Source organism: Falco rusticolus, chromosome 6 (genome assembly GCF_015220075.1).
Source record: "Falco rusticolus isolate bFalRus1 chromosome 6, bFalRus1.pri, whole genome shotgun sequence".
Taxonomy (NCBI): domain Eukaryota; kingdom Metazoa; phylum Chordata; class Aves; order Falconiformes; family Falconidae; genus Falco; species Falco rusticolus.
The window spans coordinates 66,167,509-66,192,412 of NC_051192.1; the positions used below are offsets into that span (position 1 = coordinate 66,167,509).

Here is a 24,904-nt window from a genome sequence, read left to right on the forward strand (position 1 = left end):
GCTGAATCGTCATCCTGATTCATTGTGGGATTTCTGCTTATATGATCACTTCTAATCATTGTATAACCCTTCTTTAGTAGAGGAATGAGAGCTCCTGTACTTTGGACTTTGTTAAAGATGAAGTGATAAGGAACAACAGAGGGTTTTGGTTCTAACTTGTTAGTGCGTCTTCTATTTGGATTCCCTCTGAGTTCAGCTCTTTTATCTGTTTTTCAGTTCATTCACAAAAGAGCCCTTATTTTGAAATATTCAGTTTTGTTTAAAAACAACGCTGCCCTATAAACTATTGATAGTTGTAATTCCTTTCTAAGAAAATAATCTTTCTAATATACGTGAGTAGGTGAATATTAATTATTGCTTGCTCTCCATGTTAATGCACAAAACTTTCTTTTCTATTTAGTATACTCATGCATCTGTCCCCTTTCCATGTCTTGTATGTCCTTTCATTTCATGCTTCCCTTTTGTATCAGATGAACTTTCATCCATTTTCCTTTCTCCCTCTGCTCAGCAACATACATATGCATGCTTTTCTTTTAACCCAGTTGAGAACCACATGCCACGCACCTGTCTCAGAGGGAATATGCCTCCTGAGCCTGTTTTGTACAAGGCAGGTGCATGGATGGTAACAGATATATTTACGTAATAAAAGGAAGAGCGTTTAACCTTAAGGATTCTACACATGATATTCATATAATAGTATGTTTGCTTGACTTTATTCATTGTTGTACACACATATCCTATTTTGTTACACTTCCACAGTAAACTCAAAATTTTATTTGTGATGCTAAGCTGCTTCTGCTTTTGTTCATCTGCATCTTCACCTTGATACATGCTTCTGATTTGGTGGCAGTCTAGATCTTATCATTTTCAGAGAAAACATGCCCTATATATTTTGAGCTAGCAATAACTGATTACTTTTCTCCATAAGGATCTAAAAAAAAAAAATGTAGGGAGTTCAGAAATCCAGTTTGGATGTTAATTCATTTGTGTGTACTCTCAAAATTCAATGGATATACCATTCCTGGGTACACCATGCTTTTCCTTTTACAATGCCAATACAGTAGTAGATTGAGAACAGCTGTGACAACAAAAAGAAGCCAGTTTTATTAGCATTTTTGCCTCTATTAATACTTGTTAATTAAACTCTGTGAATGGTTCTAGTAAAGATTTTTTTAAAATATCATTTTACAGATAGTCAATAATAAAGCAGAGCCTGGAAATAATCTCCTTATTCATACGCATAAAGTTAGTTCCATAAGCAGGGTTATAACCTGATCTGTTCACTTTCGTTTTATGCCTAGCTCAAATCTGGACTCTAGAAAATTTTGCTTGTCTTTCATTGGAAAATTTGCCATCTTAAAATTTTCTGATTTTTTTCTCTAGGTATTTATCCAGTTACTGAAACTAAACCTTTGTGGTTCCATTATACCACCTGAAAAAATGGTGTAAACTTTTATTTATTATTTTTTATCTTAATTTCTTTGAAGTGGGGAACAGTGCAGTGTGGAATAAATGTAATTGCTTCAGCTTTGCAGAAAACACTTAAGTATTCTTCTGGTACAGCAAATTCCTGATCAAATGAATGTGGTTTTTATTTAATATATAATTATATAGCTACGCTGGATACTTGAGTTAATTACAGAAAATACATAAATTAAGAAATTGATGAAAATTGCAAATAGTGAAAATATTTCAGAAGCATAAGAAGGAGAAGAAGAAATGACAACTACTTCCTACAGATCATTTGCACAGCCTTAGGGTACAAGTTAAATAACAAATCTTTTTCCCAGAGCTGTTGACAAAGTTAGCACCGTACTGACAGTCCAGGAAAGAGCAGGACAAGACCAGCTTTTACTCCTGGGCAGAAAAGCAGAGACTTTCTAATGTACAGGAAAATGAAGTTCAGTGAATGGAGGAAAAAGTACAAAACAGAAAGTGTGGCTTCTAAGCCTCTTCATGGCAGCAAATTTTTTAAAATGCAGTAAAATAAGGTGAGATCTTCTGTTAATGCATATTGTGATAATTGGTGTAATTTAGAATATCTGTACTATTTTCACTTGAGCTGAGGATTTAACCCATTTTGACAGTCTCAGTGACAGAATATATTATAGATATTTGCTTGACAGAATTTGTACAATTTAGAGTTGGCTTGCTTGATTAATTCTTTGTGCTTGTGCCTGCCCCCTCCGCCTACCATGCTGAGGGCTCTGTCATTTAGCATGATTCCATTATATTCAATTGAGCAGTGGCTGCAGGAGGCCAGACGGCATATGTCCTAGGGCCATACAAGTGCTATTTAGCTGGATGTACTCTGCAAAGCCAGAGGCACTCAAGGGACTACAGAAAGAGTTACATTAGTGACATAATACTGAGTGCCTGCACCGAGTTATGTAAATTCTCATTCTGATGAAGTGTATTGTGTTTGTTCTCAGCTGGTTGTACTGTTGTATGTGTATAATAGGCTGCTGCTGTTTGCAATAAATAATTTGCAGCTAATATTGTTGACAGTGTTCTTGATGAGGTTTAACATGTGTTTGCTGCCCTTCTTTTACCATGCTTTTTGCTTTATAGGACAACTTTCTTAACTTTCTGAATGCCACTAGAAAGGAGAATGGAAGGAGTTGTTTGAGGTATATAGAATTAAGGAATGGGCACACATCCAGGGAATCTCAGACAGAAATATGGGCTGTGTGCCATACACTGAACTTGCCACATATGCGCACATCTGATCTAGCACGCACACACTACACAGATGGTTAGCAATTGCACAGAACAACTCCACAAGGCATGTCCAGATCCCACTTAACCTGGTTGTCTAGAAATCCTGGTCGTATGGTCAGTCTGTGATTTCACTCTTTCTTCTTCCCAGTTCTGAAATTCTGTCTAAGGAAGGAGGAGAAGAAGAAAAAGAGGATATAACAAGGAAGAAAGACAGACCAGGCTCATGTTAACATTAAACATGTTGAAAATGGTTAGGTTACCATAAAGTAATGAGCTTCGGGACCTCAGCTGAGCTATAATCTACTGTGTGTGTATTTTTAGTTTGCTGTTGCAGTGTAAAATGTATTCACTTCACTTAAGCTATGTCATAATAACTTTCTGTGAATATTGAAATAAAATGCTAATTAGATACAGTTGGAAGAAAGCACATGGCAAATTACTGTAATACTGCTGGTAGCTGGTAACTCATTTGCCTATGGTACCATGATCAGTTTTGATCAAATGTTTATTCTCTTCTACCCGCTCTTTAATAATGGGCCTTCTCCAACTAAAATCTGCACCAATTTTAAGTTCAATTAATTTTACTTCATGAGTTAGAATGTTTTTCTTAAACAATTAAACCATAGTTAACCATAATTAGAAATAGAATAGTTCTTAAATCTTTAAGTCCTCTTCATTAAATTGGAGAAACCTTTTTCTTCACAAGTCTCTGGCTAATTTTAGTTTTTTCTAAATAAAAAAACATATGGTTCATGTTCCCAAATCTCTTCTACCTAAACGATCTGCTTGATATCGTTTTAAAGTATAGGTCTGATTTTAAGTGGTCTGACTATTCTCCCATTGGTAGGTAGAAATTTTTGCTAATATTTTGCATTGAAAATTGATAGGTCAAATCAGAACTTCAGACTCTGTAAAGGTGATTCCACATATGTACATCACAAGACAGCTTTAGGTTTGGGGTTTATTTCTGTGTGATGCATTTAAAAATCCACCTTTTTCCAAGATCTCAGGATTTCTGCAACACGTGCAATCTCACTGTTATCCATGACAGACTTTTTTTTTTTTTTTTTTGACAGCACAGTTCTTTTCTTAAGAGTTATATGTGTGAATTATTTATGTATTTCAAAGTCCTAGGGTATTAGGTACCCAACTTTGATTGACTACCAAAGTTCTTAGGCCGTACCTGCGTAAATGGTTATCTACACTATTAGCTTTGATTCTGTAACAAGTAAGACTATTTTTTAATCTGCTAGAAGTTTTGATCTGGTATGCACTAAAATACATTCAGAGTACCAATTCTTACAGTGTTGTCAGTCTCTGTTCAATTATCATTTATACTTTTCAGAAAATATAATGTTCAAGGAACAGAAACCAGTCTGATCCTCTGACACTGCAAAATTTACTGTTTATTTTGTTAGAATCATATTGCTTTTTTTATCAGTTGGTCATTGAATGAGTTACCTAAGGGTCACCTATAGGTGTCTTGGTAGAATTCCTTTAGTCCCTTTCTGTGACAGTTTTAAAAATAATGGTAAATTGTGTTTAGGTGAGAGAAAAGCAACTATTCCTCCAGTAACTGGGACTTCCTGTTCATAAGGAAAAATAGCATCAGACTTGGATGTCTTTTTCCCATAACAATATATTACCAATAGAAAATACTAAATTAATTCATGAATTAGTGTATGAATATTTAGGGAGTTGGTTCTTTCCTCCATTATATTCTGCTTCTATTTAATTCTAGGGGTAAACACAAGAGTTCCTTGACACTATCACTACTGATGTTTGTGTTTAAATTGTATTTGTGTGTTGCATAGATCTGGCTAAAAACAGATGGAAAAAACAGTTATGTTCTTTCCTCTTCTGGTCCTTGTTTTTTGACCTTATCACAGTGAAAATGGGTTAAAAGAAGGAGTCCAACCAGTAGAATTAATAATGCTTTATACAGATGTGATACCTGCTGTAGTTTTCAAATGCTGCCATTTCAATGACAGAAACAGTTTGAAAATATTTCTCACTTTACCTAAAAGCTTTTACATTTGGATTGCATGCTTGTATTGTAAGCTTTATCCCTACCCTAGAGCACAAGGTTCATTATTTTCTCAAAAACGTTGTTTCACTTTTGTCTTCTTACTTCCTTTAAGCTTCTCGTTCACTTTCAGTGATGAATATCTTTTTTTTTTCCTTTAAAGTTCACAGATTTTATCCCTGATTCATTTCAGACAATATGCTTTTCTTTACAGATCTATGTTGCCTTTGAGTCTTGGTGTCCTGCTTTCAGCTGGGACAGAGTTAATTTTCTTCTTAGTAGCTGGTGCAGTGCTATGTTTTGGATTTGGTGTGAGAACAATGTTGATAGCACATGGATGATTTTCGTTGTTGCTGGGCAATATTTATACTAAAGGACTTGCCAGTTTCTCAGGCCCTGCCAGTGAGAAGGCTGGAGGGGCATGGGAAATTGGGAGGGGACACAGCCACGACAGGTGACCTAAACTAGCCAAAGAGGTATTCCATACCATACGGTATCACACTGAGTATATAAACTGGGGGAAGAGGAAGGAAGGTGGGGACATTTTACATTATGGCATTTGTCTTCCCAAGTAACTGTTACGCATAATGCAGCCCAGCTTTCATGGGCATGCCTGGACACCTGCCTGCCCATGGGAAGTAGTGAATGAATTCCTTGTTTTGCTTTGCTTATGAGTACAAAACTTACGAGTTTTGCTTTACCTATTAAATTCTTCTCCCCATCCCTCTAGGTGGGGGAGAGTAAGCAAGCAGCTGTGTGGTGCTTGGTTGCCAGCCTGGTTAAAACACGACACTTGGCTATGAAAATTATTTTTCACTGTATTTAATAATGTCATAATTTATAAATTGTGTAAGCAATATATTCTCGTACTCATTCATTTTTTGTTGAAAAGTTATCATTTGGGGTATTCTGAATACAAACATAAGTTCAGATATATGCTATAGGGTGTGTACATATATAAAAACTTGGTCAAGTTATAGCAGACCTGTGCCTTCTTTCTTCTGACTAGCTTTGCTTAGTTTTGGATTGCATACACATGCTTGTTTGGGTTTTTTTCGTAACACACACAGTATTACTACTAGTCAGTAATCTATCAAGTGCTTTATAGTTAGAAATGGTTGTAAATCTTTCTGAAGCCCATGAAGACTTTCAAACTGGAAATTGAACCTTAACTTTGAAAATGCCCTTGTACTTTAATTTTAAATATGTGATTAGAATCAGCAAACAATTTAGGTTGGAAGGGATCTCTGGAGGTTATCTGGTTCCACGCCCTGCTCAAGGCTGGCCTAGCTTCAGAGTTAGAGTAACATGCTCAGGGCTTGCACAATCAAGTTTTGAATATCTCCAAGGCTGGAAATCCCACAACATTCTTGAGAAATCTTTCCATGGTTGCCTGATTCCATGATGAGGAATGTCCTCCTTATGATCATTAGGAGCTTCCCTTGTTGCATATCCCTTGTGACCATTGCCTCTCATGCTGGTTTTGCAGCTCAGAGAAGAATCTGATTCTGTCTTCTACATACAAACCTATAATATTGTTGGAGACAGCAGCTGAATCCCCCCTTCACCTTCTCTCCTCCAGACTGAGCATGCACTCTTCTGTCGGCCTCTGCCTCTGTGTTCCAGCTTTGTAAGTTGGTGGCCCTGCTCTGTACTTGCTCCAGTATATTGATGTGTTTCTTGCAGTGGGGACCCCAAAACTGGACTGCTCCAGATATAATTTCAGACATCTCAATTAGAAGGCAATAATAATTTCCATCATCCTCCTGGTTATATTCTATATAGTACAGCCCAGCATGCAGGTAATCCTCATTGCCTCAAGGGCTGACTAACTCAACTTCCTCTCCACCAAGACCCCAATTCCTTTTCTGCCAAACTTCTTCTGTCAGCCCTCAGTCTGAACTGTTGCGTGGAGTTATTTCCTCCCAGGTGAAGGACCCTGCATTCATCTTCATTTGAGGAGAGGAAGTATATGTCTTTTTACTTCTTGTGAAGCAATTAATTGAAAACCTGAGATTATAGTCAGCCTGCTATCCAGGTTCAGTGCAACGGCAGACAAACTGATACCAAAGGAAGGAGCAGGAGGTGGGAACAGGACTGATAAAGATGTGGATTTGGTGAATGAAGTGGCGGATTATCACTAATGGCACCTGCATGCCTGCTTTCTATTTCAACCTCTTTATAATGCTTCTTGTGGAGCTATTAACTTATTTCAGATTTGTAGTTTCTTTTTTTCAAATACGTGTGCATAAGTTAACTTCTTAACAGCAAGAAGAAATAATATAGTCAAATTTTGTCTCTGATGGTTGCTAGTTTTAGAAGCCACACCAGGTAATGTTTGGGTGTCCCAGAATGCATCCATTCTTATGGTTCTGCTTGCAGTTTCCGTATACGGCTACATACAATCTGAGTATAAAGAGCTTTGTGTGCTTAATTCTAAGTGAGGCAGACTGGATATTTTACAACACTACTTATTCCTGGTGGTTCTTCAAACTAACCAGCACCTGTGTTTGGAGGCCTGGGATTTAGAGTCTTGCTCTCTAACGTTCAAAACTTAGAAGGGCACCCTTAGTCCCTGGGCAAATATCCTTTTTAATAAGTTGCTATGTAAGGGTAAGAACCACTTCTTCCTAGTGTAGCTTCTTCTTTTTAAAAATACAGTTCAGTTGCATGTTGGGAGGATAAGGAGAGAAGACAATGGGTTTCTTAAATACATTTGGCTCATGCCGTCTGGACCAGATCCTTCCAGTCCTAACTAGTTTCTGAAGCCCACTATGGTTTCACCTAGAATAAGGTATTTAGCGACTCTAATCTGACAATTCTATGTATGATCAAAATGTTACCTGTTGTTAAAGAGAGAAGTCTTCTTACCAAACAGTAAGTGTATAAAGATGATGAGATTTTATTATGATGACACGATGGCTAATGGGATGGTTTGGGGGTAGTTTTTGTCTTGTGTAACCTAAATGGAATGACCTTCTGTGTGCCTGTGTGTACTGCTGTGCCAAGAACTGCCCCCACAAAATATATAAATGCCACATTAAGGAATTCAGTAAAATTAAAAAATATCCTGCCACTGTATGAATGTCTGCAGTCTGCATGTGCAATAGTGTCCTGGTTTCAGCTGGGATAGAGTTAATTTTCTTCTTGGTGGCTAGTGGAGTGCTGTGTTTTGGATTTGGTGTGGGAACAGCTTAGTTGGGTACTTTTTGGCTTCCTGGGCCTTGCTGGCAGGATGGCTGGAGAGGCACAGGAAACTGGGAGGGGATGCAGCCAGGTCAGCTGACCTGAACTAGCCAAAGAGGTATTCCATACGGTGGGATGTCATGCTTCGTATATAAACTGGGTGGGAGGGTTGGCCAGGGCTGTAGAACATTGCTTGGGGACTGGCTGGGCATTGGTCAGCAGGTGAAGAGCAGTTGTATCGTGTGTCATTTCTTTTCTCTCACCCCTCTGGATTTCATTCCTCTCCCCTTATCCCTCCTTTTCATTAAAACTGTTATTGTTATTATTGTTATTTTCTTTTTTATTTTATTTCAATTAGTAAATTGTTCTTATCTCAACCCTCAAGTTTTACATTCCTTTCTGATTTCTGGGGAAGGCGGGAGTGAGCGAGCAGCTGCTTGGTACTTAATTATCAGCTGGGGTTAAACCATGACACACACATATGTATACATATATATTTTACTGTATGTACATGAATAGCTAAAAATATGCCATATCCATATCTTGACTTTTGCATGCATGTTTGGTGATCTTACCTCAAAAAAGATAAAGTATATTGAAAAAAAAAAATCAACAGTGAGGTTCAGAGGTGCGCAATAGCTTCTGTGCAAGAACTTTCACAGCTGGAACTACTCTGCTTGGCATAGAGATAAAAATGGAAGGGGAGATATGTGAGTGATAATCTATGAAAACATGAAGTGTGTGGAGAAGGGGCTTAGGAATGATTTGCCATGCAATAAATGAAGGGGAAGATTCCAAACAAATTTATCAGTCATCAGGTGTAAAAGAAGCAAAAAGACATTGTGAAATACCCAGTGAATATATTTCACTACACATTCACGTGCATGATTCTTTGGCAATAAAAGCATATGATGGGAAAAGGATGCATTGGTTCAAACAGAAATTGGTCACACTTATAGAAGAGTATCAACTGAGGTGTTGACTACAATGGCATCAATGCAAACTTTTGCTTAGGACATCCAGACAACACAAGCTGCTGGATCTTGGAGAATATGCCAGGGAAATGACCGGTATCGTCTGTCCTGTTTTATGTTTGTCTAATCATGTATTAAAGTGTTGACTGTCCTGGATCAAATAGTTCTTACACTTATAAATGTAGTGGAGTTATACCATATCCTGACTAAAGTTTCCTGAATATTTTTCCTCTGAATATTTTGGCAATATTAAATTGTGTTGGGACTTATCTATATTTAGTAACTGAACAGTAAATGTTTTAAAAGAAAGCGTATGAAGTAAGCCATTTTTTTAATGAAAATGTGCCTGGCAATATGGTCATTTTTCTACTGAAAGCAGAAAACCATTGATATTTCAGATAGGCAAAAAGAAAAAAAAAAAACGAAAGAAAAATGCAAAACATGGCAGAACTTTTCAGCTTTTGGGTTTGGTGTTTGTTTGTTTGTTTGTCTGTTTTCCTGCTTAAGAAGTATAAAAATACCTAGCAAAGAGTCATTAGGGGCTGTGCCCTAATTCAGTCTCAAAATGGCATCTTTGTCAGACAATTGCACAGGGCTGGCAGACATTTCCAGGAAGACCTACAGGGAAACCTGTGCCCTCTGAAGCAGCAGCTGGAAGCTGGGGTGTATCAGATAGAGTAGATGCATCTGTTTAGAAAAGTTGCAGATCTTTTATCAGTTGGAAAAAGTAATATTCATGGTAAGATTAGAACATCTACATGTAGTTCTCTGGCTCTGTAGCTGAATCTTGTTCCTAATATAGGTGTCCTGAACACATAGTTGGCATCTTAGTTCCTCTTACAGCAAAATGAGATTGGAGGAACACCTCTGATAGAGCCTGAGGAGCTATTCATTGCCGCGATGAGAGACGGGACGCTGCTTGATCCAAGCAAGATGTCGATTTATTAGCGATTCTCTTACATTTATATACGTTTCTACCTTCTGCATGTTACACACTGATTGGTTAAATCTTAAGCGTGAACTACACCGATTGGTTATCTTCTAAGACACATCATTTAAACAATAGGTACTGATTAGTTTATCTTATCCTAGCAACAATCTCTATTCTAAGATTAGGGGTTTTTTTCCTACCTGACTTTCATGAATAACAAAGTTCCTTATCAGCACTATCCGTTCCCTTATCATGCTGTTTGCTCCTCTTTGTCCATCTGGTTGTCATCTCAGCCCCTATGGCTCAAGAGTCTGCGGTTAACTTGTTCCTTTGTTCCCAGGGCTTAGGCTCTACAAGTTCTAACATGTCTCCATTCATCAGGTAACAGTGCTCAGACTCTCGTCCTCGAGGCCTTGCCCTACAATTCATCTCTCTCTGAAGTAGACACATCTGACCACCTTAACTTCCTTCAAGCAATGTTGACTGTCTTGACTACATGTCCACTGACTGTAATGGGACTTTAACCACCTACATGTACATGTCTTAACCTTGAAGTGAATCCTGCTTTGAACTGCAGCTCTTACAAACAATTAATTGGCTTTTCCCTGCTCTATGCATTCCTCTGCAACCTTTTTGCTATGATGCCTGTTTTATGTCCCATCTTGTTCTAGTCTGCCCTTTCTCTCAATTTTTTCACATCCCCTTAGAAGACACACTTGTTGCAAGAGCTCTGTTCTCCTAAGTCATGTAATGGAAAAAATGTGTTATAAACGACTGGAAAATATAGTAGAAACAATGAAATATGTTCTAATCTCAATGTTAAGTCTATGAACTCTGCCAGTTTATTTATTTAGCTATTCTTTCTTTAATTGATCATCTTGTTTAAGATTTTTAGACCTTCAGATCACATTTCTTGCCTGTGTGCCTATCAAGTCTTTGATTAAGCTTTGAACTGCTGCAGTAATGCAAATAACTAAAATATATATATATATGAGTAGGCAGTAGGACCTTTCATCAGTATAGAATTACTCCTTTGCTGAGGTTTTAGTAGCAATAGGTGTTTAGGTCTTGATTCAACAAAGAATTTAAGCATGTTTCAATGCTCAAGTCATCACTGGGAAAAGCAAATCATGCAGGTCTGACAAGCACATAACAGGCTTTTCAAATTAAAACTGCACGTCTTTTTTATACATGCCTGTGAAATGATCTCCCCTGTATTTAACACACACCTTGGACTGTAGCTTTTTCAAGAACTGTGAAGGCCTTAAACTTATTAATCTTGCAAAATAATGAAGAAAATTACTTTCTGCTAAGTTTATGTATATTTATTTTCTTTTACACTTATGAGCTGAAAAAACTCTAATAAGGGGTTTTGTTTATCTCATATTTTTTTCTCCATTTGAGATGTCTAATGCCCTTTATGGGTTCTTTTTTAGTCAAAAGTGTTTACAGTGGGGACTGCCACTTAAATAATGATAGCAACTAATAATAGCTAGGAATCATGAAAATTAGAAGCTGAAAAGACATATTACGTTGTTTAAACCCCTCACATGCCATTTTAGGATTGTTCCCTATAGTATAATTTCCAGTGTTTTCTTTGGTCCAGTTGTAAATGTCTTCCTTGCACTGTTCTCCTAAGAACATTATCATTATATTAAATGCCTCCTTGTCATCCCCAGCCCTGGAATTCAACTATGACAATTTTAACTTACCCTGACTTCTTACATATGTGTATGAGGTATCCCTTTTGGGTACTTTTAACTGTCCATTTTTGCAGTTTGGGACTTTCAGTCATCCTTGAGGTGGCTGTTCTTCTTTTAGTTCGTATTTGCATTTTATGAGTTCAGTTTTTAATCTTTCCCCATAAGCTGTTCCTTCTATTCCTTAATTGTTTTTATTGCTTTTTTTTTTTCCTGAATTCTCCAATTTGTTAACATGTCTGTGGGCCCACTCCTCCTTCCTGCTGAAGTCAATGGAAAAAAAATGAAGGCATATTACTGTTCGAAACTTTCCTATTTCCATAATAAGGTGGGGGGGTGTTTACAGCTGACTCAAGTGTATGAGTATTTTTCCATCTCCGTATCTAACAGGACTAGAATTGTGCCTGTCCTGAGTGCACATAGTCATCACCTAGCTCAACCAATTCTTCTAGCTGCCAGACCTTTTATTAACTTGACTGTGTCTGATTGGCTTCCAGACCAGATACAGTTTGTGTTTTTCCAGCTTGAAACATGGGGGAAATTTGCTTGCAACTCATTACGTGCCTGCATGGACACACTTTAAGGACATGACCAGTAATTTTGAGCATCTGAGGCCAGCAACGCTCATGAAAATACTATATAGTCAGAGTCCTTTGCTAATTACCAGAAGTACGGCTTACGTATTCACAGGAAAGCTCCACTGTGAATATTCTGAAGCTGTCATCCTTGAGATACCTGCTATTTTAGGTACTTTCTCTCCAAAATAATTCTAAGTGTTCATATTGTTCTAGACAGTAAAATTATTCACTCATATGTATGGCTCCAAATGGAAAATGCTTAGGCTGAGTGTTTATATGGAGCCACCAGCATTTTGTCTGGGACTGGATGTTTGATCCCTGTGGTTTCTTTCCCCATTTGTAATGACTTTTGACATTTTGGACAGTATATTTGAGGAAAAGAGATGCTTGGGGGCTAACAGCAAGGAGTTATTCAATATTCTGAGGGATTTCTGCACATATGGATGCACTGATGTACATAGTTTTTTTGCTCAGTGGTTCATGGGAACCAGACACTAGGCAGTTTCAGTATAAAAGCTTTATAGCTGGAAGAACAAAGTAGTGAACCACCACTTTACAGATACTGAAGAATATTTATGCCCCACTTGCGCATAAATTACTAGTTTGGGTACAGTGTGAGCAATATTTTGTGTATATCCTTATGACTGAGACAAGGTCTGCTTGAAATAAAATAATTTCTTTTCCTCTGAGCCTTATGCATATTATGTTTTGTCTGAGCTGTCTGGGTGAAGCCCACTTATTCATATTAAGGTGTACTTTCCACCATGTCGCTGTGCTGTGCTGGAGCAGTATTTGCAAGATGTTCTTCTGAGTCTCATCAAAGTGATCTTTACTCCCCCTTACTGAATATGGTGTGACCAATATTAACCGCTGCTTTAACAAAAGTCACTACATTAGGAAAATATCAGAGATTATCAGTAAATTGGCAAGGCCTTTATGGATAGGGAAGGACTGTTTTACAGATACTTTCATGGATGTGGAGGTGGGGAGTGAGCTACTGGAATGGCCAATATCTCTACAGTTTTTTAGCACCAGGTTTTCTGATTAATCCTTGCAAAGAACTTAGTTAGCCAACCACTCCCTAACAGCCTTTCCCAAATGGAGAATTCATAGGAGCCTGCCATTAATTACCAGAGGGTGGCTCAACTCCAGATAGAAAAGGTAGTTACCCAATGCACATATTACTCAGTAAATGCTCAGCCTTACTGGCTACCACAGTGTCCTGGGCTGGTGTTTCCGGGCATGCTAAATGTCAGTGTTAGGAAAAGACAGGGAAGATTAAGGAGTATAAGGATTAGTGGCACTATAAGGGCTTTCTATCCCTGGGCAATTGCCACTATTCACTTTCACTAATACTAATAAATACAGCATGAGCCAAGCACTAGCACCCTATATAGCTTCATTATGTGGAAATCTGATTGTTTCCGGAAAAAATACAAAAGAAATACATTTTAGCATTAGAATTCAGACTCTGATTTCGTATTCCAGGCCAATAGTTGCACTGTATGCTTTAACTTGTGCCTATGATGCTATGTTTATCAGTCTGGTAAACAGTCTGCTGCTAGGCTGGAGAATATACCTGGTAGCTCTTGTAAGCATAGGCATTTTAAATGGACAGCAATACAGTACTCCCACAGCCTGAACTTTCTCTCCAGTAGACAAGGGGTTAAAACTTAATAGAGATTGGGCAGGAGGAAGGGAAAAAACCCTAGGCAGAATGTCTCCACACAGAGAAACAGAGAACAGTTAATTTGTGCTCCAAACTGCCAAGGACAGCAGAAAAAAGCAACTGGTATAAATAATTAAAGCAGAGATTAGATAAATATTTGGGGAGGGGATACTGTGATGGTGTAATTGCTAATGTTAAAGAGAAGTGGACTTCTGTGCTTCCTGGCCCCTTTTGTTCTAAGGTTTCCTACAGCTCATTACTTAGTAGCCTGCCACATGCCATCATTTTTAGGGTTTAAACCACTTTTTTTAAAAAAAAAAAAGCTTGCATAAGAATGAACTGTAGAACACAGGCTGGGATGTGACTCTGTTGTGCAATATGGCTTTATGATTCATTCATTTTCCCAGGCTGTATTTCTCCAGAGTGGGTTCTGCATTGGCATCCTGAGCCCTGCAAAGATCCACAGGGCTGAGTGGAAGGAATATAAATGCTTCACTGGAGCCAGACTCAGGCTGGGGCAGTTGCTGTCAATACACCAAAGTTGAAATACATTGACAGGGTGGTGGGGGAGGTGTTCTGCAGTGCTGCGTATCTCAGGAATACCTTATCTTGGGAGTAGAGAATTAGGGTTTTTTTTATATATTCACCAACACGGTTGTTTCTTGTTTGAGAGATAAACAGCTACAACATCAGGTAACCAACAGAACCCGGGGATTTTTATTATTTCAAAGGGGAAAAACCTAAACATGTTCTAGTAACAAAGAGCAGCTTTAAACATAAATAAATAATTAAATATAAAAATACTTAGAGACTATAGGAAATTAAAATCTAAACTAATCTTCAACCAATTAAATATTTTTCTATTGAAGGAAGTGGAAGCAAAGGAGCAACTTTCATTGAAATACTAAATGTTCAGTGCATAATTTCTAGCAAAGCCCTTAAAAATAAAGCTTTCATTAAAATACTCTTCAGAGCTCAGAAATACTTGCAAACACATCAAAGGGCACAAGAGCTCTATTAATCTATCAGTTTAACCACTTTGATTTTTCGTGTCTATTTTCCTGTGTTCACATTCTTATCTTTCACAATATGAATTGGTAACCTTATAAAAACATCCCATATGAATTGCTGGGTTCTGTGCCCTGGCAGCTTCTGTGGTAATCTCGGGGTGTCATCTGGTACCCTGCAGAGATTGCAAGTACCCCGAGCAGTGCTGTTGCTCACGCACTGCAGCCAGCCTGTACAGCGAGTCCAGCCTGATGCTCTTGGAGACAGGGAAATGCAAGGTACCATTTTTTTTTTTTTTAGCAGACTGTAAATGATTCCTATTCTTTGCTCCACAGAACATCCGATGTGGTGCCCAATCGGCTGAGAAAGCTGCACAGACGTCAGTGTCTGTGCGTGTGTGTGTGTGCGCGCGTGTGTGTGTCTGCACAGCCAACTGCAGCTGGAACCTCCATTAGAGCAGCCTTATTGATTTCTGGTTCACACTGCAGTAACAGGGCTAGAGTGCAGGGCGGGGGGTAGAAAAAAACGGGAGGGGGGGTGCGGGGAGGAATAATCCCAGCGATTTAAAAACAGGAATTAACTGAAGGCACATCGGGGTGTATGTGCATATGTACAGCACATACACGCCAGTTCCAGAGATGTGCTGCTGAGCTGTTCGCTTAAAAAACCCCACCGAACCCAGCAACAAAAATCCCCGGGCAGAGCAATCCCCACACCTCATGAAACAGTCTGCCTCAGTTTCAGATCCGTGCATGCATGGATTGATGTTTTCTCAATGCTGTTTTTGCACACCGGAGCTGTCCAGAAAATGTTTCCGTTTTATCAAAACACTACAGGAGATATGGGCTTTAAATGGCTCGTTCTCTATGCATGCACTTATCTGCTTGGGGAAGGTGGGGGGGGTTAGCAATACAGCTCAGAGTCTGTCAAACACGGTGCATAGAGAGCTCCAGGAAGCTGCTCTGCATTTACTGGCAGTCATTTTCTTGTGATGCATAATGCACAAGGTGCCATTGCAAGCTGAGGTGTAAAAACTGGGGGGGGGGGAATGATGTTTCTGGTAGCAACTGAGCTTTCCTCTTCCTCAGAGGTTTCTATCCCAGCTAATATCTGGTAATAATTTATAGCTGTATGTTAATATGTTGTCTTGGTATTTCAGCACATCTGCAAAGAAAATCCCTGAAAAGCAAGTGTGTCTTTTCACAATCACTGCATGTCAGTCTGGCAAACTCTAGCTGTGAGCAGTATACAACGAAGGGGGGGAAACCCCCCAGCACTGTTATCTGTTTAGGGGGTGGGGGAAGAGGCGACGGTAATACCTTTAAAAAACCAAAAGGCGGTAAGCCATTATTAGCAAAAGCTATATTGAGCATGCTTGCCAGACAGGCAGCGCAGCTCAGCTCTAGTTCCGCCCAGACATGTGCCTTGCCATTTTAATTTTAATCAGTCTGCTCAGGATGGCTGCTGATTCATTTTGCGGGAGGGCCCCCTGGGAGCCAAGGTGGAAGCCTGAGGCGAGCTGCTATTGCATCAATGCAGCACTCCACATCAGACACAGGGAGGGGAGGCAAAGCTTCGGCAGCAGATCGAGTTCAAAATACCAGCCTCGGTATTAAAAAACAAACCAGTACCCCCCTCCAACAAATAAAACCTCTGCGGAAATAATTAAAAAAAAAAAAAAAAAGGAAAACCCAACACCTCCCTCCCCGAATGACTAAATAAAACACAATCAGAGGAGAAAAATCTCTTCTGCTCCTTTCTTCCCCTTGTACCCTGGAATCGTTGGAGCTACCATTTCTTTTCACAGCTCCTCGTTTAAAAAGAAAAAGGATGCTCTCTATTTCTCTATTTACCTGATAACTAGCTGGGGGTGGGATACCTGATTTAGCTGGAGACTTTGATTTGTGGGATTGACAACCTTATTATGCAGTGAGCTTATTATTGATATTATTCTGCTCTCGGTTGCCATGACCACCTTGTGAGAGACATTCAATTTTCTCTCTTCCATCATCATTATCTATGAGGCCATCTGTTGTGGAAAATGAATTCAGCCTCATTTGCATGACTGATAAGCAAATTTTTTTTTATCTATTTAACAGAAGGTCATATGCCGGGGATTTGGAGCTGGTAAAAAAAAAAAAAGTAGAGAAAAAAAAAAGGCATCTCGAGAGGATGAGTGGGAGTGCGTGCATTAGAGGATGTATGTGGAAGTAAAACAGATCCCTCAGGCCTGCTAGCCTATCCTACTGCATTTGTCATTCCTGCCAGGGCGACATTTTTTTCCCCCTAAGCTTCTGCACACTAAAGAGAGTGAGAGCTTTTTCCCTGCAGTCTTCTTGAAGCCCCCCTGATTTTTTTACACAGTGTTGGTGGGTGTATTTTAATTTTTTTTTTAATTCCCTGGAACATGGGGTATCTTTTCAGTGTTCAATGAAGAAAAAAGCAGCCTTTTCTGGGTCTCTGTGGTATGCTTCTTACTCCTCATCCTTTCAAAGTTGTAGTAAGCCAGGGTGTTTCTTAACCATGCTGAAATGTCTTGCTTATGTTTAACTTGTAAATGGTTAATGGTGCAGGTGTGGGCTGTGTTTTGTGCAGGGTGGGGGTTGATTCCTGTAGCTAACTGGAAAGATTATTGTGATTTTTGCAATCGTTATGTAGCTTGTACTTAAATGTCCATTGTTTGCTCTTTCCAAGTTCTTCTGGCAATACTGCTGTGCAGCCAATATTGTATTGGACTGTAGAATAGCTGATAAAAAATCCTAAAGTGTGTCTTTACTGTATGAACACATAATGTTGCATGCATTAAGCATGTTGTTGTTTATATAAACTTGCTGCATGTTGGACAGTACTTGTTTGATATGGAGAACCCGAGACAAAAACTTCACAGATTGGAATGCTCAATGACAGCCGAGTACAATTAAATAAAAGATTATAAGATACTATGTTTTTACACTAAAATGACCTTTGAAAACTGTGGATTTGTACTTTAAAGGGGAACACTCGTATTAGAGTAGCATTTTGAAAGAACACTGTCTTAAATGTTTTTTATCTATAATAGTTTTTCTTTAGAGAGAAAAAGCTTTGTAAATAAGGGGATGGTTAATTCAGTTAACTCTCTGAAAACATCATAGTTTATACTTCAATTTTAAAATAGTTCAGATAAGTATGACTGTAGCCCATGTACATTTAGTGCAAATTTGTTAGTCTTGCCAATTTAGTGCTAAAAAGTAACTGAAGAGTATAAAAGAAAACGACTTATATTAGTAAAAAAGAAACGACTTAGTCTCTTATGGAAGAGACCTTACAGAGGTTTGCTTCTTTTATTTGGCACTAACAAAGATTAAACTTAATGGAACAGAAACATGCAATTTTATTCTGAGTACTGAACAATGTGCACAGCCTTATCTAGGCAAAAAGGTTTTTTTGAACATTTGTTTTCTGCAGAAGTTGTGTGTGCATAAAAGTAGACTTTTTACATGATAAATGCTTTGCATCGTTGTTGATACTCCTTTTAAAGACAGATAGGCAGTACTCTTGCAAATAAATATATTTGGATTTTGTTTATAATCCATGGGGAATATCTTTTTATCTTTTTATATACTTGCAGTGGAGAAATGGTCATGAGTGCTGAATTTCAGGTCGAGAGAAGTTTCACTTTTATTGAGGTCAGCTAGTAACCAGATCTCTGACTTGTCTACATTAAGTAACTTACTCTAAATTACTTGTTTAAAATTCTTCTTTTTATTTCTCTTTTAGAAAACACTCTGCAACAGATCTAGCATTAACTTGTGATAATTTATTGCTGGTAATTGTTTAAAGGGTACTCTTTTCTCCTACCCCTCTGATTTCAGAAAGAGTATCTTTCTTGTAGATTTTTAAAAAGGAATAAGATTTAATGCTCCTTTGGCATCCGCCATATTTATCATGCCTGTTGGAATTTGCGGTGGAAGTTATACCACAGAACTAATTTCACACTCAAAGCTCAGTGCAGCGCAGCTTGGGCAGTTGGGGTGGGTTGTCTGAAACGGTACTAGTTTCCTCAATGGACTTCAGCTGGAAGTAACGGGATACTGTGTATTAGCAGGCCGCCTTATAGCACTTAAAGGTTGAGGTCTCTGTCTTATCCCCTCCTCCCCCCTCCACTTGAATTGTCAGCATCTTCCAAAGGCTGGTGAATAAAACCTGGTAAACTTCGGGAAAAGCCTAGCAGATAAGGCAGTCGGTTCCCTTCCCCTGCCCCCCAAAAGTTAATTACCGAGCTTGGTTGGATTCCTTCTTGCCACCCTGACATTTGACTGCTGCTAATTCACTGATTAATCTCATTAATGTGATTATAGCAGGATTTGGAGTTGGCTGCCATTGTTCTGCAGACAGCGCTATTCAGCCGAGCGCTCGCCGCCCCCCTCAGCGTGGCGGGGCGCGTTCCGAGGCGGCGGGCTGAGGCGCTGTGCCCGCGGGGCCGGCCCGCTCCTTTCAGCACCGGGAGCTGTCCGCCGCCGCCAGCAATTACCGCCCGCGCCGCCCGCCTGCCCTCCCGCTTACCGGCAACGGGGAAACGACTCGCTTTCATCACCCTAATGACTCTGCTCATTGAGGTAAAAGCAGGAGAGGCTTTATGCCTTCTAATTAGGCGATGTGAAGATGGCTGTGGTAAAGCATCAAACCTCTACGCTTAAATACTTCTTCCTCTCTTTTAAAAGCTGTCTTCGCCTGCATTTTGTTTTCTCGGAGAGGTCCACCGGGCAGTGTAGTTTAAACAATACTTCCTCGCAGCCGTGCAATTTAACTCTCAGAACGTGAGGGACATTTACAGGTGTTGCCATACTTAGTCAGACTTTTTCTTCCTGCTAAAAGAGTGCTTTGTTGAGCTAAATGCTTTCGCTATATTCTTTTGTGCAAATAAACAACATATCCAGCTCGCAACCTCAGAATTACATTTGCCCTCACCAGCATTATTGTGCCTAGGTCTTTCCTGCCTCTGCACTGCAAAACCCCGTTTTCCGGAGTTTGAAAATAGGAACCGTTTTATTGATTGAAACTTGATCTGGAAGATCTTTTTAAGGTTTCATTATACGTATAAATTACTTTGCATTCTTAGGTCGCAACAAGTATTTTATATTCAAGTTTACAAGTTAGGCCCGTTTTAAATCACTTTAAATCAAACTTCTTTAAAGTAAGGTACTTTACATAGCATTAGGGCACGATCTGCTCTACCTTGTTTGGTATTTTGACTTTTATTATCTAGAAGTTACATTGTTATCATTTAATAACTGCCAATTGCACATGCGCAGTAACTTTTTTCTTAATATCTATTCTTTCATTTGTATTCTTTATGAGCATGACACTGTACTGGAACACACATTAAACTGTATTGTGTGAGGGATTTGCCAGGACGAGCAACTCCTGCAATCACTAAATTAAAATACTTTGAAGACAGTATCCTGCTAAGGGAAGGTGGGGTCTGTTAGAGAACACACTATATTTTAAATATTTGAGTATAGTAAATGCCAATGAAACCTCTGCAGCCATTGCAATCTATGGATAAATAATAATTTACATCCAAAACTGAGAAAGTGCACTGAAACCAGAAAAGTCTGTTGCTTTTTTAACTATGCGTTTGACTTTCATGCAGTTTTTCAGTCACTGATACCATATTCTTAATAGGGTTTCCTATTTTCTTATTTCCTTTTCTTCCCATTTCTTTCTTAACCAAAATCAAAAGCCCAGTGAATAAGTATGTCTCTTTAGCTGCTTAGGAACTATACGTTTAAAGGATGTATAAAATAGGACTGTATAGGGACAGGTTTCAACAGTGACAGCCACAATATGCAGGCCAATTAAGGCTGCTCGTTAGCGGGTATATTCTTGTAATACTCCTGTCAAGCTGAAATTGTGCTCCCTTATTGACAGTAGTGGGTTCGTCTGATGCTTGAATTCTGCTTTCTGTGTTTGTCTAGTGTTTCAAGTCTCGTTAGAAACTGCCACCAGCGAGAAAGTAAAAGAAATGGAAGGTTTTCAAGCAGACTTTACCTGAAATTTGCTAATCTGGCTAACTTAACCTTCAGGAAAAATACTGTGCTCTCATTAACGCTGCTTAAACATGACCTGCATCTCCTTTTCCCCATGGATAATGCGCGTTGACGAGACACAGGCTGGGGGAGGGAGAATCCAACCCACAACATTAAACCCATACCCTAACGTCTTATGGAGGATAATTAGGCCAATGAATCACCAGTCTCCCTTTTTTTTCCACACTGGTCTTTTTGTAAATGTTTCTAATTTATGCAGTCTCCCCCCTCCCTCCCCCTTCAAGTCTCACCAATACAGGATTTATATACATTCTGCCCCGATTAAAGCAAGTATTGTTTTTGTCTCAGTGGGAGAAGCACTGGGCCATTCCTTTGTGCCATCCCGAAGGGTGGACAAGATGATGAGGGTTTTTTCCAGCTAAATCGCTTTCAAAAAGTTTGAAAAAACACCCTGCCACGATACGTGTGCCACATAGTCGCCTTCCCTGTTTTACTAAGGCTAGCCAGTATCTAACATGAGGAGGTTAGCTTTAGCAGAGGGAAAAGACAAGTCTTAATTTTTGAGATGCAAATACAGTTATGCAAAGATTCTGCGTGTAAACCTTACGTTAGAAGAGGATGCGATTCGTCCGTAGGGGTGTAGATACCCCTGCACGCTTACGAAGGGGTCCTCTCATCTCCAGGTGTGCGCGTGCTTCTCTGGCTACATTGATCTGGGTGGAAAAAAACCCAAACTGACATGCCCTCGCTACGACACAAACATGGTAGCTCTCCTTCCCCCGCTACGAGGAGGCTTTTCTCCCCGCAGACCCGCTCCCCGCCCCCCCCCCGCCCCCCCCCTACCCCCCCCCCCCCGCCTCCCTTGCGCGGGCGGCCCTCCGCGCCCCCGCTCGCACCTGCGGCCCTTCCGCGGCGCCGCTCCCGAGGGCTCCGCGCCTCGGCCTCGGGGGAGCCCTGCGAGTGCGGGGAGATGTAATCAGAGATGACAGAGAAAAATTAAGGAAAAAAAAAAAAAAGAAAAAACAAACCACGAGCGAGGTGGAGATGGGGGGCGGGGGAAGAGACACGTAAGTCCTTTTTTTGCTTTCTGAGGGAAACTCTGCGTTTTCCACCAAAAACGTGGAAGTCGTGAGGGCTCTGCTATTGTTAGTCCCTAGTCCCTTCCCCAGCAGGCTGGCTCCCCTCTGAATCCCTGTGACAAACTTTCCCCCCCCCTCCCCCAAGCCCCTCTCCTGCCATCGGAGTGCGGCCGTGGAGCTGCTGTGATGGCTCGGGATGCAGAGGGCTGGTACGCGGGAATTCGCCTTGACTTCAGACCGCAGTGCGATTCCTGGCAAGGCTAGATGGGAAGGGAATGGTAACCTCTACAGTAACCGACATGTCTGGTCTCCGCACGTCAGGCAGCGGGCTCGGGCTCAGGAGGGATTACCTCCCAGGGCTGGAGGAGGGTGTTCCTTGTGACTTTGGGGTCAGTCTCCCCCGCCTCTGTCGCGGCCAGCAGGGTCTGCCCGCCGTGCCCCGCCGGCCGCGGGGCTGCCCGCACCGAGCACCACCGCGCAGGGCGAGCCGCGGCGGGGCGGGCGGGCGGGGGGAGGGTTGCGGGAGGAGGGGGCTGCAGCAGCACAATGGCGATAAGGAGGGCAACGAAACCGCCAGGCGCGCGTGTGTGCGGGGGCGGGGGGGCACGGAGGCTGTGTGTGCGGCTGGCCAAGGTCCCTTCCCTCCTTGCCGCACGGAGCGCAGCCGGCCTGCGGGCATGGGCGCCGAGGGCGGGCCGCGGCGGGGCAGCGCCGGGGACCCGGCGGGAGGCGCGGCGGTGCCCGGGGCAGGGGCACGGCAGGGCAGAGTCCGTGGGGGCGGCGTGCGGAGCCGTGCCAGTGCAGGGGGGTTGCCGCCGCCTCCACGTAAAGATCACAGCCTGTCACGCTGCCATCGAAATGACATTTCGGGGACGGGTTTAAACGAAGTGACTCCCCGCTGGCAAGCCGCTCCCGTCGCAGGGGCATCCGCTGCCCGGGGGCGAGCCCGGCGGGGAGGCTGCCCGGGGGTGGGCGAACGCCGGCGGAAAGCCTCTGCGACAGCGTTGCAGGGCGGTGAGGCGCCTCTTCCCAGTTCCCGCCTGTGTGACACGTTCGGTGGCGCGGTCCGGCGGGCTGCTGGGGGAAACGCCGCTCAGGGGCACACGCAAATCTGGGCCGCTTTGCGCGCGAGCCCTTGTTTACGTTTGGGCTGTTGATCGCATAAAGTTGAGCCGCGCAAGTTGCTAATGGTGGAAGGCGGCTAATCTTTTCCTCTGGAAAATAGTTCGTTTCTTTTGTTTCAAAGGGGAGGAGATGGTGTGAGCAGGTAAAAGAAGCAAGGCTTCAGCAGTCCGGCTGCTGAATTAACTCCATAAACCCTGGAGTGGTTCCCCAGCGGCCAAACAATGATGGTTTTCCATCATTATTTTCTTTTAAAGATACATTTAGAGGCCTACTTATTGCTTTCTTCTTTTTCTCTTTTGGGGGTGGGGGTGGGGTGGGGTGTTCTACAAGGGAGACACCATTTTAACGCTAGCGGCAGCGGCAGGGGAGTATTTTGAGCGGTTTCCCCTCCTCGGCGGCTGCGGCGTTTCGGCGTTCCCCTCTATTCGGTGCAATACAGCGCCGCCGCGGCGCCCCACGCCGCCGGGGAGCCCGGCCCGGGGTGCCGGGGAGGGCGCGGAGCGCGGCCCCCAGCCCTGCCCGCCCCCTGCCGCGCCGGGGGGGCTGGGCGCGCGCGGCCGCGGCGGGCAGCGGCACCCGTGCGGCGGGGCCGGGAAAATGGATGTGCGTCGCGCTGCTTAAAGGATGCGGGCTGAGGCGGGGTAAGTCAGCAATCTGCTACGGATGCTGTTCTGCTGCAGTAATGTGGTCTCTGAGGGAACCTGGGCTTGATGCATGCGACGCTGCCTAGGCTTCCTCCAGCCCGTCGCCTCGCTGCTGCTCTTAAATGGAGGTTACAGCTGATCCGTCAGCCACAGAGCCGCACGCATGCCCATCTTCTCAGCCTTCAGTGGTGGCAACTTACTAATTTCTGCCTTCGACTTCAGGCCCGTTGGTTTCCTGTCTGAAAGCCTTATTACTTTTGTCCATGTGGCAAAATAATTAGCATACAGATGAGAAGGGATCCTGCCTCTGAGCCTCAGTCGCAGGAGAAGATGTGCAGTGGAAAGTTGATTGGATGAATGGAGAACAAATGGTGGGCGTTCAAAAGCATTAGGAGAGTTTTGTTGTCGTGGAGCAGGTTTGTCAGTTTTCTGGGTGAATCTCGTAAGATGGAAGGCAGGGTGGCTGGTGCCGAGACGACTGCTTGACAGACTGTGGCCTACTTGAAGGTGCACGTTTGGACTGCATGCATAGATAATTCATTTGGACTACTTTGTTTTGCAGTTCTACGGCTTTCCCTTTGCTGTTCCCTCAAGGTAAATATGTCCTTTTATCACCGTTGTTGTTTGCAGGGCACTTTGCTGTTGTTCACAAAGTGATGGAAAGTTCAACTCTTTGGGCAGTTAATAAAGCAGTGGCTGGGTTTTGGACTTCTCCCACCCCAGCTCCTCAACACATCCTCCTGTGCATAGAGCCGGAGGAGGCTGAGCAGCTCAGGGCCCGATCCTGCTCTCCCTGAAGTCAACGGGGAGTTTGACATTGCTGCCGGTGAAAACGGGATCGAGCTCTCAGTGGTTGTTGTTTTAACAACGACTGCTGGAAATGTCGACTCCTGCTTCCTATTTTCTAGAACAATGTGGAAGACCTGTAAAATTAGCACTACTGTTTCAGTGAAAGCCCAGATGTGTTTTGTTTTGGTTGCTGTGGTATTCATTTTCTGGCTGAAAGGCAAAAAATGCTTATTTAACACAAATTCACTGGTAATGCTAAAACCTGAAGTTATTGATTGACAAATTACTAGTGATTCTCTCAGCTCCAAATATCTTGGTATGTGTCTTTATAAAGGCTTCCTTATTGAAAGGAGAAAACAAAAGAAGAAAATAAACAAGCTATCTTTGAATTACATATTTTTTTGTCAGATAATAAATAACACTGAGTCAGACTGGAATCCCACTT

The 24,904-nt window shown here is 41.7% G+C and overlaps 1 protein-coding gene across 11 annotated transcripts in view; it reads left to right on the forward strand.

Annotated features, from left to right (window-relative positions):
* The first annotated feature begins 23,564 nt into the window (after window positions 1–23,564).
* Window positions 23,565–24,904, forward strand: part of MYT1L (myelin transcription factor 1 like) — a 305,846-nt gene continuing 304,506 nt past the window's right edge. For 10 of the 11 annotated variants that reach the window (XM_037392856.1, XM_037392858.1, XM_037392860.1 and 7 more), the window contains exon 1: window positions 23,674–24,264. The gene's annotated coding sequence lies outside the window, so the exon portion shown is untranslated. The other variant, XM_037392857.1, reaches the window with a different exon arrangement.